The sequence below is a fragment of the Equus przewalskii genome, chromosome 3 (assembly GCF_037783145.1).
Source record: "Equus przewalskii isolate Varuska chromosome 3, EquPr2, whole genome shotgun sequence".
Lineage (NCBI taxonomy): Eukaryota > Metazoa > Chordata > Mammalia > Perissodactyla > Equidae > Equus > Equus przewalskii.
Window position 1 is genome coordinate 3,891,206 of NC_091833.1, and position 21,478 is coordinate 3,912,683.

The following is a 21,478-nucleotide window of genomic DNA, read 5'->3' on the forward strand; positions in this document are numbered from 1 at the left end:
GTTGTCTTCAATTGCCTTTGACTTGGAACTGATGGACCTGATGGAGAACTTTGAGCAAAGCTGACCCACTGCAGTGAATTAAACTGTCTCTGGTCCTAGAGGAGTTCATGCCTGAAGCCAGAGGTCAGTCTGAGTGACTCCCAGCTCCCAATCCTGCCTTCAGCTGACTCAGTAGTTCAAATGGGCAGAAACTTCTGTTTCTTCTTTTTGCCCTGATGATCGTAGTTGAAAAGTACTGTGGGTGTGGTAGAAAGAGTCAGGATTTGGTGAAAGGATGTCTGAGTTAAAACTCTTGCTATGGTTATTAGTAGCAGGATTTCTCCCCAGTCTCTGAAGCTGCTGGAGTTTCATTTTCCTAGTTTGTAAACCAAGTGACTTCATCTGTGTAGTCACCTGTCTGGGGGGTGGTGATGGGCCACCGGGCTGTCAGCTCCACAAGGACAGGACACATGGTTACCATTCAATACACTATCTGTTAAATGAATGAATCTAGTGCAAGGACGGCTGTTTCAGTGCATCTGTGCCATCTCAAATGCTGACGGGTGCTCGCAGCCTCGTGCTGTTTGATAGAGCGGTGTCTCAGACTTTCGTGCACTCAGTAATAACCTGGGGATCTCGCAGAATGAAGATTCTGAATTGGAAGCTCAGGGTGGGGTCTGAGATTCTGAATTCCTAACAAGTTCCCGGGTGATGCTATTGCTGCTGGTCATGGACCACTCTGTGTAGTGAGGGTGTAAATAAGTGGCCAGCAAAAAAACTCCTGTACAAGATGGGAGTGGGGCCAGGTAGGGGGTTACTTAGGCCAGTGATCTTCCAACAGGAGCATGTCTCAGTTCTCCAGCTCATCCTATGTCCAGAAACGTCCCCAGTCTGACATCATGCCTGCAAAGGAACAAAAAGCACATGCTTTTTTCCCCCCATGCAGCAGAGCGCGTGGCCTGGCCGTGGCATCTCATGTTTGCCATATTTGGTGAAAATGATGGCTCTGGCTGCCCATTACTCTGAATCACCAGCGCGTGGCACTAGCATTAGTAACCACTAATACTTGTCAGACACGGTGCGTGTTGAGCACCCAGCACATGCTTGCCATGGGATAGGCACTCCAGGAAAGGTAGCTGCTGCTACTGCTGCTGCTGCTGATTGCTTTATGAAATCCTTTCACATCTCTTCTTGGCAACTTGATGACATGGGTATTACTTGTGCAAGTTCTGGTATGTTCATCTCCAGATCCTGGACCTGCCAGGCTCATTCACACTTCTGCACCTTGGCTTGAAGCAGCGGTTTCTCCTGGGGGCGATTTCCACCCCCGGGACCTTTGGCAGTGTCTGGAGACATTTTTGGTTGTCATGACTGAGGGGTGCCACTGGCACCTTATGCGTGGAGACCATGATGCTGCTAAGCATCCTCCTATGCGTAGGACAGCTGGCCACAACAAACAAATAGTTACAGGGCCCAAAATGTCGATAGTGTTGAGGTTGGGAAACGCTGGCTCAGATGATGCCTCTTCTAGAGAATGCTCTTCTCAGTTCCACCTGTGAATATTCTCCAGGTCTCTAAACTGACTTTGGAGTAGAAAAGTCTCGTGATATTATTTTCTTAACTTTTAAGGCATATTGCCTCTTAGTGCTGTGGGTTCAAACAAAGGCCAGTGAGAACGTCCCTGCCGTCCCCACCCCCGAGCCCTCTGCCTTTGTAGTAAGGGTGTGTGGGTTGGGGAGATTTTGTTTTCCCATATGATATATGCAGGGAGGAAGGGAGAAAAGGGCCCCGGTGGGTATGTGCCTCTGTCTTCTATTTCAGAACTAGGTCCTAGAAACGTCATCCTCTGTCCAGAAACGTCCCCAGTCTGACGTCATGCCTTCAAAGGAGCAAAAAGCACATCCTAGAGCTCTTTGGCCACTGCCGGCCTTGCCCTGACGGAGATCAGTGAGGGGCGCCTGGCCAGGAGGAGGAGGCAGAGTGCTCAGACCCACCTTGGCTGCAACATCCAGATTCATTTTCTTTTTTCCCCCAAAGACAGAAGAAGAAGGAAAAAAAGTATGTTAGGCCACTAGTTTGGCAGAAGAATGCCTTTTCCTCTCCAAAAAATGAGGAAGGCCTGCCGAGGTGTGGCCACCCAGGAGTACCTTAATCTGGAATGCCTCTCAACAGCACGTCGTGCCCTTCTCTGCACCACGTCCCCAGGAGCCGGGAGCCACACAGACCCTCCAGCAGCATTCCCATGAGGTCTGCTCTCTCAACAGGACATGCGGGAGTAAAATGGGGGCATCCTTGGAGAGGCCTGGCCAGCGCCAGCGAGCCTGGGAGAATTGTGGAACAGTACGAGGAAATGTGGATCGGGAAGTGGGAGGGCAGGTGGCGGGCGGGTGGCACCTTGCCTCCTGGAAATGGTTTCTTTGCTGCAAGCTCGTGCAGGGGATGTTTATCAGAGAGGCGTAGACAGGCCTGCAATGGGACGAGCCTCGATTCTGTCTCGAGCAGCCTTTTACTGCTGGTGATAGGTGCCATCAGTGTCCGGCCTGAGAAATGGCTGTGCTGCAGGCACCACCGTCAGCGCATCTTATTGATCGGCTGTGCTCCTGCCTCTCTGGAGCAAAGAAAGAGGAGTAAAGTCAGGGCTGCAGCACAGCCCCAGTCGTGTGTTATTGGGGGCTGCGGCCGCCCCTGGGGTGACCGTGTACGTGATAGTCTTCACGGCTGCTCCCCTCCAGATCACCATTCTATGTCCCCGCAGAGACAGCCCGGCCCTGCTTGCACAATGACCTTTCAGAAAGATGTGTGCGTCTTCTGATTTTTTTCCTCATCGAAGTGGTGTGGCTGTGTGATTCATTTTTCCATCATTGACACATTGGACCTCTGTTAAATAGGACTGAAAGCAATTAATCTGGGGCAGAATGCCTGAGAATCCCATTCATAAATAACTCTTTTTCCTAGCCCCCCAGCACTGGTGTGGGGGGCGAGATTTACAAGCCTAAAGCCTGCAGGCCCAACATGTGGAAAAGAGTGTACCCAACCCTCTGACTTCGCGTGTGAGATTAAATGGCCAAGATCAATATATTGCCATAAGCACCAAGGGGACATTTTTATGGCACGTACGTAAGAGTTTATACTGTAGAAGAGATGGGATCCACCGTCAGCCCCAACCAGGGCATAAAACCCATCTTCCAAATAAAAATACAAAGGCACTTTAGCCAAAGTTCTGTTCTGTGGCTGTTAAGGCTACAGAGAAAGGTCTGTTGAGAATAAGGCAGGCTGAAATTAGAGTCAGAACGTGTGAGTGTGTGCCAGGAGAGGGGTGCCCCTGGGGCAGTCTGGCTGAGGGCTGGCGAAGTCTTCAAGGGTCTGGCCAAACCTGGCGGTGAATTGTGGATCCATCACTTGTTAGCTATATGACCTTGGGCAAGTCACTCAAGTTCTTTAAGCATGAGTTTATTAACGGCAATGATAGTACCTGGCCCCCTAAGGTTGTTTTAAGGATTAAATGAAGTAATGTGCATAAAATGGGTACTCCATCGTGGGATTTAATAATAGTTTAGTAAATGTTAAGAAGAAAAAGATGCTGTTGATGATGATGCTGTTGATGGCAATGGTCACTTGCTGTCTGGAATGTACCGAATGACAAAGTATAGCCACATGCTTTCCTCATCTGACTCATACCTGTCAGATGAGAATCAGGTTCAGCCACTTCAAAGCATGTTTGGTGGCAAAGAGGCCAGGCAGAGCCGTTACAGAACACGTCTCGGGGATAGTTGTTTAACTCCAGAGCTGGTTTGAGTCTCTGCCCTTGTGCCCTGGTCCCTTCACCACTCTGTCTTCCTCATGCTGCCCAGTGGCCGTGTGTCCTGAGCCTATAAAGTGATTTTCACATTAGGGCTAATAAGCCGTGGTTAAGAAGGAGAATTTGTTGCCAAAATCGTCACTCCGCATTTTTGTTTGTTTGGTATGGCTTTTGGATGGTCCGTGCCTTCATTCTGTTGTGTCCACCAAGTGTTGCCAATTCATGGTGAATTTGGCAAGCAGGAGACCCCAAGCAGCCAGAGGCTGGGTATGGAGGGGAAGGTTGCCAATTTGGCAACTGGGATCCTGTGTACCCTTTTTGGTCAATTAAAACCTTGTGTTTAGCTCAGACCATCCCTTCAAGGGGGCCATCTGAGTCCGTAATAATCTCAATAGCTGACATGGACTGAGGCAGGCGTTCAGAGCACTGCTTTACAAGTGCCATTTCAGTGAAGGCTCACAGCAACCTTACAAAGGAGGCCCTTTTATCTGGCATCCTTCTTGGCTGCGAGCAACCAAAGCCGACTTGCTATCCAGGAGGGAGTTTATTGGAAGGATATTGGGGTCTTCCAATACAGCCAAGAACTGTTGCACCTCAGCAGGATATTTGGCCTCATGGTAATTGTCAGAAGGCTAGAACACAAGGTTGTGAAAAGGGGCGGGGACCCTGTGAACCTCCAAGGGCCAGGCAGCAGGGGAGGGCTGCTCCGTGTGCCACCTCGGCTGCTCCAGTCAATATGGCTTCCAAGCCTCTCCACACCCCAGAGTCAATCTGGACTTGCTGAGTTTACATCAAGACCTGCCACGTGGCCGGGCCAGAGCAGGAATAAAACATCTTGTCTGTGAAGCATTGACAATGCCAGGTAGGTCTGTCCTCCACTAAGGGTACTCACCATTGGGGGATCCCCCAAAGAAGTTTTGAATGTATGGGAGACTGGATTTCAGATAGCCCAAACCAGCAAATAAGCACCACAGTAACATTAATGCCCCCATTTTGCAGATGAATAAACTGATGTTCACGAGGGTTGGGTAAATTGCCCAGTTTCTCATCAAGCATCAAGTGGCAGAGCTGGGATCTGCACTCAGAATCTTTCTTGTGCTCCAGACACTGAGCTCTAATGGCTAAATCACTCTTCCTTTCACTGGGGACTCCTTGGTTAGTATGAGCTGAGCTCACGGTAACATGATGCCCTACTCAGACCGATCCAACAGTGAGGAAAGTTCTGAGCTCCCGTGCCCAGAGTTGGTGAATGCAGGACCTCAGCCATGACATCAGGGACCTGTGCCAGCCTCATCCTAAGGCGGGGTCCCCTCGTGGCTGCAGGGTGGCAATCACAGGCGTCAGGGCTCCTTGCGTCCTTGCTCCTGTCTCACTGGGGAAAGGGAGAGTAGACTCTCCTGCTCCCTCTCTCTCTAAGGCACGTCGAAGAACTTTCTCAGAAGCCTTCGCAAACCTCTCCTTGAGTCTCATTCGCCACAATCAAGTCACATGACCGCCACTAAAACATTTGCTGGCCGTGATGAACCTCGGACCTGTCGCTGGAGCTGGAGGGCAAGCCCAGACGGCATGGCCTTTGCAAGATCAGAGGGGAGATACAGATATTGGGCAGTTCACCAGTGTCCACTACAGGGAATAATAATACATTTAAGTATCTATAAATGTGCAGAAGCTTAACTCACCTTTTACTAGTAACGAAGTCCCAGGCTAGGCAAGTATTCACCATACTGATAGCTGTGATCAAGCCTAGCTCTTTCTCTAGCTAATAAATGCCTTTATGACATAGCCAAAGCATCATCAGAATGACAATACATTATTTGTCCATTGCTTTTTAAGCCTGGACTGACCAATCTATGGCCCAAACACATCTGTTACAGACACTCTGCCCTGGAGCTTTGATGATCACCTGCCATTGCCATTAGCGGCTCTTCGTCTTTTTTAATGTTGTTTTTAAATGTAGCTTGTGACTTAGTCTCCTTTTAATATGGTTACTGGCACCACCCATGGGTGACTCTTGGTTTGGGGTAGGGGTGAGGGTAAGGCAGAGAAGACACTCCACCAAAGGTGTGACATCTGGGACATTTTCCAAGTGGAAAGACTCCCAGAGCAGTGTTGTACCATTAGTCAGGATGCTGCAGGTTGCAAGCAGCAGAAACTCAAGTTGAACAAGTTTAAGGACGAAAGGGACTAAATAGCTACTGGAGAACCTCAGAAAAGATGCAACAGGACCTTAGGAGTCAGTGAAATGCAGAGCTCCAATGGCATCAGAACAATTCATCTCTTGTTCTGCTTCAGCTGAGCATCTGCTCCATCCTATTCCCTTGCAGACTGGCTTCTTCCACTTCTGAGACACCCTCATGGAAGGAAATGGGGCTGCCTAAAACAGTCCATGCCTCACTCCAAGATACTGGATGCTCTTTGTCAGTTTTAATTTCAAGGGCCCCTGAAAAGCCTCTGATTGGCTCAGTGTGGCTCAGGTGCCCGAGCCAGTCGCCTGTGGTCAGAAGTCACATTGGACTTGCAGAGTGACGCCCTTGATGACCATGTAAAAGGTAGGAGATGGTAAGCAAGGCAGTTGCTAGAAAGGGAGTTCTGGGAGGACCGCCCAGTAGACTCCATCTTAGTCATCTAGAGCCATTGGAGGGAGGGGCTGGCAGGAGAGAGGGAAGGTATTTCCCTTGTGATTCTATGGCCTTGGCTCTGCCTAGAGTTTTCCGGGGAGACCAGAGGTTTCTGTGATCTCACCTCTTCCTCCTGAGGCTTCGCTGGAAGCTGCTGGGTCTTTCAGGAGGTGGCGGTTCACAGAGCTGGACAAGTGGCTGTACCACAGTCCCTGCCCTCAAGAAGACTACAGACTGGTCAGGGAGCCAGAGAGGCACACAACTCAGGAGCATTTGCAGGGGCTCCCGAGGACCTTGGTTCATCATGGCAGTTATCTGTGTGTGGGTTCTTGAGTTTTCTAGGCTGTGTCTGAATCTCTGCCATGCTCGAGACCCTCGTTCTTCTTCTGGTCCTGCACAGACGAGTCAGATACATGCTGGAATGAGAAAACTCTCCCACGTTCGAGGCAGAATGAGAGAAGTCCTAGACAGAGGCACGAGCTGGTTGCTCCGAGAGGGGAGAGGTTGGCTCTTTCAAACTGGTGGCCTGGAGAAGGCATCTTAGATGTCGTTCCCACTGCACTGTGCTGTGAGGGGTCAGGAGATGGGAAGAAACCCAGCAGACGAGAAGGGGAAAGGGGGGGCGTCAGCTTCCCCTGGGTGACTTTGGAGGCTGCTTGGTGCTTCTGCCCCTGGCCTGGGCTCTGCAACCCGGACCCCTCCCTAGAACACCATCTAAATCTAGGCATGAAACTTGAGTTGTCCCAAGAAGGCAGCAATTGCCTAGTATCCACCACATCTTCTAGGCACTCCATGTACTTCCAACCAGACAGTCGTAGGCATCTTCCTGATGGTCCTAGGAGATCAGGAGGTAAGGATGCACTTGCGAGGGGCTGTGTGCAGGATCCCCTCCTCTGAGGTTTCAGCTGGGTTCCCAGCCAGTTCTGCCAGCAACACACCAGATGACCCTGGAGAAGTCCCTTTCCTTCCCTGTGACTCGAGTTCACACGTATAAAAAGAGGAGATGGGATTCAGTTACCCTCGTGGTACCGTCCAGCTCTCACATTTCATGTTCCCTACTATGCCCTACGGGAAGTGCCAAGTTTCTGAGAAGGGCAGTGGTTGGCCCAAGTCACCCAGCAAGTTGAGGATGTCACTGGAAAGTGAACCCATTGTGAGTGGCAGGAGTACGTGACCTGTGTTCTCACGTTCCCCACTGTGATGGCCATAGCGCCTTGCACACACTAGGTGCTCAGTACAGACTTGTGGAATGAATCATGCGAGTTTCCTGAGTTAGTGTATGCACTGGGCTGAATGTTCCCTCCAAATTCGTGTTGGAATCCTAATTCCTAATACGATGATATTAGAGGTTGGCCTTCAGGAGGTGATTAGGTCATGAGGGCAGAGGCCTCATAAATGGGATTAGTGCCCTTATAATAAGGACCCCTGAGAGCTCTCTGGCCCTGTTTCCACTATGTGAAGATACAAAGAGAAGTCAGCAATCTGCAACATGGAAGAGGCCCTCACCAGAACCCAGCCACACTGGTGCTCTGATCGCAGACTTCCAGCCTCCAGAACTGTGAGGAAACGTTTCTGTGGTTTATAAGCCATCCAGTCTATGGTACCGTGTTATAGTAGACTGACCTGACTACGGGTAGATTCCAGAGGCTGCAGCCTTTCTACTGGGCTTCCAGAGAGAAGCCCTCAACCTCCCCACCAGGACCGGAATGAGGATTAGATACTGTTTTATAATTGATGTCAGAACTGGCCGGAGAGGGAGAAGCTGGGACTTACCCCCAATTTCCTATGGGGATCTGGAACCAGCGCAGCTCACAGGAGAAGCAGGGCTAACTGCAGAGGAAGTTATTCAACGCACGTGTGTGGAGAACCATCCAGGCCATGGCGCCCCACAGGCCAGTGGGTTTGCGTCTTAGGGACTGAATGCTGCTGGGCCTGCCAGCGCCATGGGGCCGGTACCAGGGCGGGAAAGGACCGTCCCGGCAGCCGGACTGCTCCTGCACAAGGAAGTCAGGAGGCAGGGAGCCTCGGGACTCGTGGTCCTGGGCTCTGTGCCAAAGTGTGACACAGTGTTTTAGAAGGTTCAGTAGGATAAATTAAGGCCAAGGTGGGGCTATGAACAGGAGAATCTTATTTCCTATTCTGTCTAGGTTTTCTTTAATCTGTTTTTCTTTATCATTCGTGTATTTGCTGGTTTATTTATTTTTAGGGAAGTCTCGAGAGTTCCAGCAGAGTCACTTAGATCATTGAAGAGTGATGATGGTTTCTCTTCTCCAGAAAGGTCCTAAGTCTTTAATTCAGGGCCTGTCACACTGTTTTTGAATATGACCCACTCTTAAAAAATACATTTTACCTCAGGATCTAGTACACGCGAATGTAGATATTACTGAAACGAGTTTCGAAAGAACAAAACTGGCCTTTAACATATGCGATGCGTTCTCAAAGTGTCGTCCTGAACCGGCCGCCACCTTTCCTGGGATCTTGTTAGAGATGCACTTGTGGGGCCGGCCCCAGATGTGGTGCTGGAGCAGAAGTTCTGGTTGCTTTCTCAGGCCTTCCAAGTGATTCTGACACATGCTAAAGCTTGAGAACTACTGCATAATATCTGCTGTGCTATTCTAATCTATATGTAAAAAAAAAAACCAAACTGTTGTTTTTAAGCCACTAAGACATCCCTAAAAATCCCCTGTGGCCCCACCCTGATTCCCGCCTGCCTCCCTTCCCAGACTCACCTCCTACCCTCTGCCCTTGGCGACCTTGCTCCAGCCAGGCCCACCTCCTTTCTGGTTCTCAAACTCAGCCCTTTCTGTTCCCAAACCTCTGCCAAGTGGCACCCCTACCAGAAGGCTCTCCCCTCAGCTCTCTGCAGGGCCGGCTCATGCTGCATGAGGGGTCTTGGCTCAGATGCCCCTCCTCAGAGACTGCCCTGTCTAAACCAGTCTCAGCAGGTCTGTTTCTCTTCATCACAGCCCTTAGCACAATTGATACTTGTCTGCCTCCATTTGAATGTGAGCTGTGTAGAACAATGCCTGACATATAGTAGGTCCTCAATAAGTATTTGTTGGAGGAAAGAATGAATTAATGAGTAAACCTCAACCAGACATGCAGGGAATACATCCTAGTCACCTTAGGAGTGTTTTCAATCAACAAAGCTCTGCTCCCCCCACCCCCCACTGTCCCACCTGGCCCTCCCCAGTGAGAAGCTCTGCTGCTATTTGGGAAGGAGGGAAGGGAAGATTGGGAATTCCCTCTCCTGATGGCCCTTGCCTCTCCAGTCCTCCACCAGTCTGCGTGGGTAATATTTTAATCAGAGAAATGTAGAGGAAATAGCTCCAGATTCAGAGTTAGGGCAGCTGGGTTCAAGACAGGGTCCACCCACAGCCTGGCCGTCGCACTTTAGGGGAGTTGCTCAGTGCCTTTAGGTTCAGTGCAATCGGGGTCAGAAAACCTGCTCCAGCTCCCTTACAGAGTTGTCAAGTGTCAAATAGGAAGGAACTTAGGAACATGCCGTGTATTATAAAGGATTCATATACCTAACATCTAAGGTATTGACCCGTAAGCCACATTCATAACATGGGGCACAACCCTCCCAAGGAGGTCCGTGAGAGTGTGGGTGTGCAAGTCCATGGTGGGAGCTGCAAACAAGAAAATGCCTCCTTGTCTTCTAAAAGAAGTCCCTGAGCCTCAGGGTCTCAAAGAGGGCTTTGGTGATTTGCATAATGATTTGCATATCCTTTGCAAGTTGTTTGAGGCCAGTGGGAATGCATCGGACCCATAATACTCTTGAATTCCCTCCTCCAACCATCCTTGGCCTCTTCACCTTCACGTCCTCCCTGCTGGAGCCCAGCCTGGAAAAATGGTGGGTTGGGACCCCCTGGGGGCTTCTACTGCCATCCCCTCCTTCCAGAAGCATGTATGGGGGTGACTCCAGGCCTGAGGCAGCTCTGGTGTCATGCTGTCTGATGGATGGCAGGGCTTAAGCGTGACTGAGCTTTCACAGTTGAAACCACTAAAGGTTATTCTCCTTTTAATTCTTTGTGGTCGTTCTCACTCCTTCCTTAGAGAAACCTCTGATTTTCACTTGCGAGATGCTTGGCTGCGCTTGTCATACCCTAAAAGGTGATTTCAGTTCTCTGATGCCAAAGAACCTTTTCTGCTAATCAAAACACAGCTGCAGAGGCCCGTGTGATCTGCCAATGGGCACCCCAACTCTGGGGTATGTCTGTCTGTACCTGGGAAAATAGATATAATTAGGATAACGGATATCATATGTATATGCAAATGCAGCAGGTAAAAATGACTAGCAATGAGACAGGGCTTGAATTTGCCAAATTCCATCAGACCAGCTGCACAGCTGAACCAGAGACCGAAACCATCCCAGCCACGCCTTCCCCAGAACCAGCTCTGGTGCCCTCTTCTCATCCCCTTCTCTCCCCTACACTGGACCCCTCATGCAAATTAATTTTCTTTCTATTACAAAAACAGATCCCCATAATTTTCTGAAAAGTCTCTTTCAATAACCCCAGATCTTATGAGGCTGAGGGATCCCGGCATCTGAGAGGCAAGTGAGGGAAAGAGGGACAAGAAGAGAGCACCTCTTCAGTGTTTTGACTTTAATAAGGGTTCTGTCCCCAGAATGGTAGCATCATGACCAGAGAGGACCTGGCAAACCATTACTAAGGCCAAGTTGCCTTTTTCAAAGAGAACCCCCCGTTAGGAGGGCCTGGAAGTCTGGGGTCAGGAGTCAGAAGGCTCAGGTGGAAGTTGTGTGTCTGCCTCTTCCCTGGTGTGAGCTTGGGCAAGCCACTTTCCTCTCTGCGCCTCTGGATCCTCACCCTAAAATGGGCATGACGACAGCACCTCCCTCAAAAGGGCCTGGCAAGCTGTAAGCTCACAGATCATGTTATCCTTGGTAATGGGTTCGTGGAGGGGTGAAGAGCGTCAGGGATCAAGCCCAGGGTCCTCACCCCACCGTATCACTCCATCTTCATGCCCTTGGATAAATCATATCACCTCTCTGAGCCTGTTTGCTCATCTGAAAAATGGGCTAATATTACCTCCCTTCCTAGGCTGTTAGAAGGATCACTCAGACAGTGGGTGGACGGCATGGTGTTGTACGGCAGTAAACAGCAGAAGTGTGCTCTGTATGTGGAAGGATGTGTCTGCATCTTTTGGGAGCTCCAAGCCTGACGTGATGGGGAATCCCATTGGTGAAGCTCTGGGTCTGAGAAGGGTTGGAGAGGTCCTGGCTCTCTTCCAGTCTATCAAAGGAATACAGAACTGTGCAGGCCTCCCACATGGCACCGACTTATAGCAAGCTGTGCAGGCATTCACTGTGGGCATCCCACTGCTACTAAGTCTGCATGTGGACATCTGACTTTGCAGTGGGGGTTAGGTTAGGCCTTTTCCATTTCTGTGTCTTCTGTGCTAACACTGTGCCTAGTGCATTGGACATGCTCAAGAAATATTTATTGATTGCCTGAATCAATGGATGAATAGATGCTGAATTACATCATAAACTTATTTCTCTGCCCTATGGGCAGAGTAGAGAAAGCTATCAGAGTCCCGGTCCCTTTACAAATGGTGAGGACAATCCTTGTATAGTGCAAGTGGACTTTGGAGTCAGAACCACATTCAGATCTCAGGTCTGTCGTATTCTGACCTTGTTTGAACTTCAGTTTAAGAAAACTTGCTGAACTTCAGTTTGCCTCATCTGTAAAATGGGGGTAAAATTATTAGCTCTTTCATAAGGTGGTTGTGCAGATTCCTTAAGCTTGTATATACCAGTACCTGGCATGTTGGTAAAAGGAAGGTGGTGGAGTTGAAGAGGAACTCCTTCTTCCTTCTGCCATAGCCTCCTTCCCCTGCTCACTACCCACATTCCAGGGATGTTTTATACGCTGTCCAGTCCCAAGCTCCAGAGGGGAATCTGATCCTTTATCTAATCGTAGCATTGATGTTTTTTATTCCGTTGAAGGCATCAATATTTGCTCAATAGGATAAGTCTTAAATAAGCATCTAAACGACATATTACAGATGATGAAAGTCATTTCCTTGCAGAAGATCATCTCACGTGATCATGTTTCCATCGTTATCGGGGCCTCTATAGCTGGCAAATCTCCACAGCTACTTAAATGATAACATTAGGCCTAATGCCGTGTAAAATGACTAGTTCCTCAGGGTAGGTTTATTTTTAATAGTGTATGTCAGCAGCAAATAGCTTGGAAGACCCCAGAGAAAAAAGCACAGCTCGCGCTCTCACTGAAGTGATGCTATGGGTATATTTGATATCTATGCTAGAAACCTGCCAGGCACCATGGTGATGTGGACGGGATAGTTAGCCATATGCAGGCAGGTCCTTGGCTGTTTATAGGGCATGATGCAGCGTGCATTTCAGAAGCCTTTTGAGGTTTTGAAGGCAAATCTGGGTTTCAAAAATCTTTGACAGACATCTGACCCCAGCAGTAAAATACTCTGAATCACAAGCTGGGAGAATAAAATCACTTCCTTTTGTTTTTGGTAAGGTCTGTTGATAAGTTTGTTGTGCTATTAGGCTGTTTAATCACTCGCCTCCAGCAAGAACAACCTTCCATCTGAACTTGCAATTTATCACAGTGGCCAGAACATGCTTGGTGTTTACCCAAAAGATGGCCAGGGGATTCTTACGGGGGAAAAAACCACAATTTGAAATTTGAAATCAAGTATAGAGTCACAGATAAATAGAGTGAAAACAAAAATTATTTTGGAGATGATATCAGGAGAAATAATGTAAAACTTGCACCAATTTCTTATTCCAAATGCACAGGGTTAAGTCATAGAGTGGCCACAGGCCTGGCCTGAGCTATGGCCCTGGGGCAGTTGCTGAGAGGGCTGCCAGGCCCGTACCAGGGAGGGGAGAAGAGGCAGCAGGGGACTGCGCTGCTTGCCAGCAACATAGTCTTTCCAAGAAGGAGCATTGCTCTCTGCCTCAGGCTGTGGTCAGAGAAGCCCAGCCTGGAAGGGCAATGCACAGATGCCTGGTTTCAGCTACACTCGACGCCCCTTTGCTCCGGCCCTCGTAGGTGTGGCCCTCACTCTGGCTTTTCTTCCTTAACCAAAGGCAGACTGAGTTCTGGGGCAGGCGAATACCTCCAGGGCAGCGAGCGCCATTAGACTAGGGAAACTACAGCTGTCTTGGGCTGCCCTCATTGGCACAATAACAGGGACCTCATCCTAGGGGAAGGGGTGATGAGGCCCCTTGAATGACCGCAACTATTTAACTCCTTCTGGTAACTGGTCATCCAGAACTGCACCTTGGAGGATGTCTAGAGACCATGAGGCAGCTGGGCACTCAGGTCACAATTCTCTAAAAGTTGATGTATAAAGATGTAGGGAATTCCCTATATATCATCCTGGGTTCTTGGCTACACAAATAGCTAAAATTCCTTTTAAAATTTTGCTAACTGTATCCCATACTGGGTTATAAGGAATAACAGGTATTCTGGCAGAAAAGGGTACTCAATGTATGTGGGAAAAAATATGTATCTTGAAGAGTCACAATCGCATATCAATGGCTCTGATATGTCTTGAAGGGAAACACTAGCAAGCAAAACTGCTTTCTCTCCGTTTAACCCAGTGTTTCCCACAATTACTGGGCTATGAATTCCTCTTTTCACAGAATGTCTATCATCATCTTATCTGTGTGAAATGCAGTTTAAGAATCGCCGTGTGGTAGGCAGAATTCTAAAAATGTTCTCCCCTTTCCAAGATTCTCTTCCTCTGGTTATTCCATCAAACCCTAGTGCAGGTACTGCTGTGAAGGGATTTTAGACATAATTAAAGTCCTAAGTAAATGGACACTACTATATGGAGATCCTCTGGGTGGGCCTGACCTAATCAGTTGAGCCTTTGATTGTAAGAGTGAGGAGAATTTGAAGTTCCCTCACTGGCTTTGAAGGTGGAAGGGACCGCAGGACAAAGGATGTGAGCAGCCTGGAGAAGCAGACAGCAGCCCCCAGCTGACGGCCAGCAAAGAGATGGGGACGTCAGACCCACAGCCACGAGGAATGGGATTGTGCCAACAGACCACCGGACTCAACCTGGAAGTGGATTCTTTCCAGAGGCCCCGGATAAGAACCCAGCTTGGCCAATGCCTTGATTTTGGCCTTGTGAGATTCTGTGCAGAGGACCCAGGTGGGCCTGCCTGGATTTCTGAGCTACGGAACTGTGAAATAGTCAATGGGTTTGTTTTAAGCCGCTAAACTTGCGGTGACTCGTTATACAGTGATAAAAAAGAAATACATGCTGCTTTAGAAAAATCAAAGCAGAATTAATTGTGGTACCCTCTTCCCTATGCCATTGCTTTTATGAGGTGTTTCACTTATAACAAAATACATCTACTGAATCCTGCCAGCGATGCTCAGGTAAGGGCAGGACAGGTGTCTCCATCTTTACAGGTGAGGAAATAGACTCAGAGAGGTTGAGGGACTTGCCCAAGACACTTAGACAGTAAATGAAGACGGGGCCACTTGAATGGGGCTCTTTCTGTGGCTCGGGGGGACGGTTTCCTTTACTGTCTCTTGCTTTCAAATAGGAAAGACGTGAGCATCTGGAGACATAGCAATTGGGAGCTTGCAAAGGAGCATGAAAAAACTTCGGAGAAGGACACATCCAGCAGAGTTCGACTGCTCCATCAGAGAGGTCTTTTCTTTCATCCCTTGTCTCTGACCAGAGAAGCTCGTTAGAGAAAGGACCATACCTGTGACGCAGTGACAGAGTGTGGGGCAGGGTGCGGGGCTGGACGTGGACTGCTGGGAAGCTTTATTTGGATGACTACGGGCAAAGTCGCACAGGCCTGTAATGTCAGGAGGAACAGTGTCTGCAGACCGACCTCCCAGGGGGTGGTTTGCAGGGGGGTGACTGCTGTGATATTAATCTGTTTTCTTTGCCACAACTAGCATTCCTACCTATACTGCCTGAGCTCCTTAAAGGGGCCCCTAATTTAGCATCGTGGAGTACACGAGTCATCTGGGACCACCCTTGTGCACACTGAGGTCTGGCAAAGGGATGGACTCCTCAAGGATGCCCCAAACACACACACACACACACACACACACACACACACACACACACGCCTGGGCGCATGCGCGCGCGCGCACACACACACACACACACTTTAGTTAGGTGCATCATCATGGCAATTCTCCATGCTGGTTAGTGATCATTTCCTGATGAACCAGAGTCCTTCCCAAGCAAATTTGGTGTGTGTGTGTTTTGCATCCGGCGTGAGTCAGAACTGTGTAAGCGTTTACTATTGTCCTAATGGTAACAGAAGCCAGTACTGTTAGAATGCAGACGCAGTGCTGGGCACTGTCTTGAAACTGCCACAGGTTCACGCGCTCAAGCCTGTCAGCAAGCCCATCGTGGGGAAACCATCAGGCTTCCTGACAAAGGGTTCTGGCCAGAGGCGGATCCAGGTTTTGCAGGGCCTGGAGCTCGTACAATTTGGGGAGCCCTTGTGAAGGAAAGGAATACAAAGTTACAAATATAAAATTACATCCAGGTCCTTGGAAGGCGCCCAAAGAAGAGAAGGGCTCTGAAGCTGTACGGTAAGTCTGCCTCAGTTTCCCTCTTTCCCCTGGGCTTATGTTAGGGTTGCAGTTTCCTGATCTCTGGGAAGTTAGGCAATGTCACGTGACCTTCATTGCTCAATCGGATGTGAATAGACTTCGTGTGTGTCACTTCCGAGTGGAAGTTTTAAGAGTCAGTGTGTGATTCCCCGCTTTCCTCCCCTACCCTGCTGTTCACGGTCCCTGGACTGGGGATGGACGCCTGTGCTAAGAGAAGCCTCCTTTGCCCTGGGACTCCGGGTCATTACAATGACGAGAGCGTCCCCTCCCCTCGCCATGTCCTGTGTCAACACGCAGTAAACAGCGTGAGTGAGAAGTCAGCTTTCGTTATATTAATTCACAAGATTTTTTTTGTTTAACCACAGCAAACCTAGCTTAACCTAACTGACATAAATAGGGGACTATTATTGTCTCCATTTTCCAGATGAAAAATTGAGGCACAGAAACGTATAGAAACTTGCCCAAGATCACACAGCTAGTTAGTGGTGGACCTGGGATAAACAACTCTGGGTCCTAGTTTCCCAGGGACAATACAGAATGGTGGGGTTTTTCAGAAACTGAAGATATGTGGCCCATCTAAAGGCTGCTACTCAGCTCCAGCTGGTGGTTGTAAAAGAAGAATGTGGCCAATTGTTGCCAGATCTCCTGATTTTTTGAAAGAGAGGCCATAAATCCAGAGTTTCAATGTGAAGTCTCAATTACTATACATAGGCAGCTGATGGAAGGCTTTTTGTCTTTTTGAACACCTCAAGGCCAAGATATGGGTGAGCTAGATTTGACACCAGCTTGAGACCTTACAACATGCAACTTCTCATTTAAAAAACAACTGAAAATTTGGGCCATTAACAGATGCGTGCTAAGTGAGGTGGTCAGGGTTACTGGGTGGACAGAGAAGGACAGGAGCAGACGCTGCGGTCTGAGAAGGCTTTGAGGGGGCGGTCAGACTTGGCATGAAGGTGGCACTCAGATGTCCAGAGCCCAGAGAGGAGAGGTCTCATGCGGTAAGATGACAGGGGTTAGAGTGTTCCTGAGGGTAGAGAGAGTCACAGACATTTTCAAGGACTCAGTCACACAGAAAATGTCTTGCTGGGATTATTGAGATTTTTATATGGGGCCGTCAGCCTCATACACAAATCCTGGAGGAAACACTCCTTGTTCCGTGTGATGGAAGCTGGGAGCTTGACCGCCACCGTGAGTGTGTGGGATTGAGTGGGATCTGGCTGAATGCCACTGAGCCAGAGAGAAGGGCTGCAGAAGGGGCTGTCATAGAGCAAGGCTCCCTGCAAACTGGAGATCCTCTTGGACCCCAAGGAGGACGTTCCCTGATAAATCCCTGATGAAGCCAAGGGATTTCCATCTGCCTCATCTCTTCCGCAGCTGTTTGTGGGGCTCAGCTCATTCTTGCGGGGTGGGACAATGAGCAGTTAACGTTATGTATATGTAATTTGACATTAAGGCTCTGACAAGGAAAGTCATGGTCAGATGAGACTAGTGAGCGTCCAGAACATCCGACCTCGTGCGTTAACACAGAGGCTCCCAAAGCATAGAGAAGAAATGAAATGCCATGAGAATAAATCGGCCATCTGTGCAAACAGACTTCTGTAGGCAAATATGTTTGGAAAATCGAGTTACACAATGAAACAAAGTCCCTTTGCTGCGGGACTTCTCAGATCCTTTAATAGGCCATGAGCACTGTGCATCTCCAGGAGGGCCACATGGCTCCCTACTTGGCCGTGGAGGTTTGTTTGTTTGTTTGTTTTTTTCAGAATCTCTTGGGAAAGACTGTGATATGGGATAGAAAACATTCTTTGAGATACATGGACTCATGTCTCATTTGTCACTTTTTTGTCACCTCTCAACACCCTAGCCTCTTTCTTTCCTGCTTTCTTTTAGAATTGCAGGTTCCTCCTTTCAGAAAATAGTTCATTCTACTTACCCATTAGTTTTAAAAATCTGGTGGTCCAGTGGAGCCTGGGGGAGGTCACTGCGTATCTGTCACTGTAGCACATGTCCTTGTCTCTCTGGGGCAGGCACGGGTGTCTACCCCCATTCTGCAACTCAGGAGTGACTGTCACAGCTGGAATTCCAGCCCAGGGGAGGCGCTTGAAGGCCAAGGGACCAAGGTACTTGGAGGTAGCTGCATTCTAAAGGAAACCCTCCCTCTGCCTGGGGACAAGTGCTGCGGAGGAGGAAAAGGAAGAGGAGGAGGAGAGACAGCCCCTGAGTGGTTGACCCAAAGGGGCCCCTTTTATGGCCTTCCTGTTTATGGCTGAGAAGTAAACAGCTCGGGAGCCAGGTTGTCTCCGGCAGCAGCTGGGGCACAGCTCAAGCTGGTGGAGGACCTCTCTTTCTGGGGGGCAATGGGCGGGGAATCTGCCAGTCACCCTAGTCTCAGGGAACTTTTTTTTTCTTTACCAGCAGCTTGGGGCATTTTTCCTTCACCTCTCACCATCTTTTCACCCACATCACTAGTCCCACTCCTTTCAGGGGACAGCTGGGGATCTGTGTGTGCAGGCTTGGGGTGCGGATCCCACCTGCGACACTTAGCAGCTGTGTGACTTGGGGTGAGCCGTGCACCTCTCTGAGCTTCATTTGTAGTGATGAGTAGTATGAGTAGGAAGGATTTGGGAGGATGTGGAGACTGTGCCTGTGAGCAGCTCTTACAAGTTGTCTGGCATGTGGTAAGCGTCAATACATGTTGAGTGCTATGATCACTATTTCAACTGCCCTCTTGACTAAGCCCCCAGGGCCCTAGCAGGGGGTGGAGGAGGAGCCTCTGAGAGATTCCCTGGCCTTGGTCCAGGTAGCAGCTCTCTCTCTCTGGATTGGAACACCAAGCACTTTGCCTCCTGAGAAATGCAGGCTGTGATGGACGAGAAGGTGCCCCAACTAAGATGGAGAACATGGCGCCAGGGGCAGCAAACAGCAGGAGAATCAATAAACTATCATTACCAAGAATGGTGTCTGTGGGAGGTGGGGAGTCCTGTGGACAGAGAGCGCCAGAGGAGGGGGTGGGAAGAGGCCAGAGAGAACGGACGCACATTCTGATAGACACAGTGAAAGTAGGCACCGGGGAAGCACATGCTAGAAGAGAGAACCGGACGTGTGTGACCTGCACGAGGCCTCCTGTGCTTGTGGGCGGGCCTGCCTCCGTGGGCGGGACCGAAGGAACAGGAGTGGGAGCTGCTCACTGCCTCACACAGCACCGGCATCCGTGTCTATCCACGGCAGTCAGCTCTTTAAGTCGCCCACATCACTCCTTTGAATTCCCAATAAGAATATGAGATCCTAAATGTAGTATCTATAAAGAACATTTTATTAACTCTTTGATGCAAAGATAAATTTTCTAATGTCCACTTACAGTATCTAATCTATTTAGTTAGGCTGAGATATGAAGACAATATAGATTGTAATATATTGAGTTAGAAATACTACTTTGACATCACCCAGGGTCTTCAGCATCCCTGAATTTAATGTTGCTTCCTGGGCCCACTGTTCAGTGGGGTTTTTGATTCAGTGCTTCTGGAATCTCTGTACGATGCTGTCACCAGGAATTAAAGACAAGCCTCAAGTGCCCACTGGCTATTTGTGAGCTCTCCCAGCTTTCAAAGTTGCTTTTTCTCTGATCCACAACACTTGCCATTTTGAAGTCTCACCCCGAGAAAGGGTAACTAAATCTGTGTGTGTTTTCCTGGCCCTCCCCTCGCCCTCTATTTGATCTGGTACAGATCATACATACAACTGGCATCAAGTGAGGTCATTTGGGGTGGACGTGTCTCCTAAATGTATTAGAGAGACCCTCATAGGAAAATGCTTTTATGACACTCAAAAAGGGGGAGTCCCTTTTCTCTCTAAGGATATATACATATATTTTTTTGGTGAGGAAAATTGGCCCCGAGTTAACATCTGTTGCCAGTCTTCCTCTATTTTGTATGTGGGACACGACCACGTGGCTTGATGAGTGGTGTGTAGGTCTGCCCAGGATCAGAACCCTCAAACCTGGGCTGCCAAAGCAAAATGTATTAACTTAACCATGACACCACTGGGTCAGCCCCTAAGAATAATATTTTTGAAAACAAACACACATGCAAACGAACCTGTTTTCCTTTGGGCTTTAGTGTGTGCCTACTCCTGGGCCAAGTATTTTCCAAGCATTATCTTGTCAGCTGGTCTAATATCAAGGGGGTCAACAGGAGTGATTTCTTCCCTCTTCTGTGGGTAGAGGTGCCAGGCGGAGGCATCACCTCCCCATCACAGAGCTCGCAGGCCGCCGGGCCAGCAGATGCCCAGGCAGACCCCGAGAGCTGCACTGTGACACGCAGGGTCTTCACCCCTCTCCTAGGGAGGAAACTGAGGCCCTGACAGGTTAACTCCTAAGGCCTCATGTCTCACCACAGCGGTGGCCAGACTAGGCTGGATCAGGCTCTCCCCCTGCCCCCCTGGGAGGTTGATGAGGAGAAGACAAAGGATATGCCGTAAAACCCAGCCTGCACCCTGCACTGGGGGATTCGGGGTCTCCAGGGGCTGTCTCACATGACAGCTCCCTGCCCAGCCTCCCACCCACCGCCCACCACCTGTAAGGCATACACCCCGCTTCTCCAGCTCTAGGTGACACATTTTTTGCAAGGAGGCCAGCCTCCTGGCCCTCCCTGGGAGATCACGTGGCCGCCCAGTTCCCGGGAGGCCAAGGGCAGGAGCACAGGGCAGGTACAGGACCAGGTGGGCCATCTCCACCTGTGCCAGCTCCTCTGAATTCTGTCTCTTCCCTATGGGCAGCACCGCCCAGAAAGGCCCCTCTCTTGGAAGCAGAAGGAAGAACCCTTTGTGTGCCCACTTGGTGGGCTCAGCGGGACCCTCGGTGAGAGCATGGTTGCTGGGTTTGGGGTGGTTCGTTCTGCACACAGGTGGGCAGATGCCCCTCAACCTTCCGCCTTGTGCTGAGAGCCACGGTGGGGAAGAAGGGGGAGTTTGGGTTTCCGTCTCATCACGGAGCACAGCCTCTGCCTTTTGGAAGGAGAATGTGATTTCTACTTTATTTCTCTTCTTCTTCTTTTTCTTTTTTTTAAAATTAATTTCAAGTTAACATCGTGGCCTCAGGCAAGGTGCAGGGGGAGCTTCCTTTTATTCTTATCTTTTTGTTTTGTTTTGTGTCGGTTTAAACTGTATCAAACTGTTAGAGAGTTTAATTTGGATACAATGAAGCCAGATAGCAGAAACATAAATTACCTTCAAGACTCCCAGCTTCAAGAATTTGTAGGATTCTTCCCCTTTCTAAACTCAGCGCAAATTTTTCATTTAGTGACTCATTTTCCTACCTTGATAAGATATCATAGAGAAAAGATGATTAAAAAAAGAAGTGGTGTGTGTGTGTTTTCCACTTTAATTACAAGAAAAAGTAAAAGATGGAATCATAGTCTGTTAGGAAACAGGCTTCCTGCTGGGCAGTCGCCACCCTATAGGCACCAGGGCTGGGCTTC

At 49.2% G+C, this 21,478-nt stretch overlaps 1 long non-coding RNA gene across 1 annotated transcript; it reads left to right on the plus strand.

Moving 5' to 3' along the window:
* On the plus strand, positions 1 to 3,555 carry LOC139082170 (uncharacterized). Its single transcript, XR_011537904.1, has 2 exons — positions 1 to 123; positions 1,801 to 3,555. It is a non-coding gene; the product is annotated as an uncharacterized lncRNA (long non-coding RNA).
* The last annotated feature ends 17,923 nt before the right edge of the window (positions 3,556 to 21,478 follow it).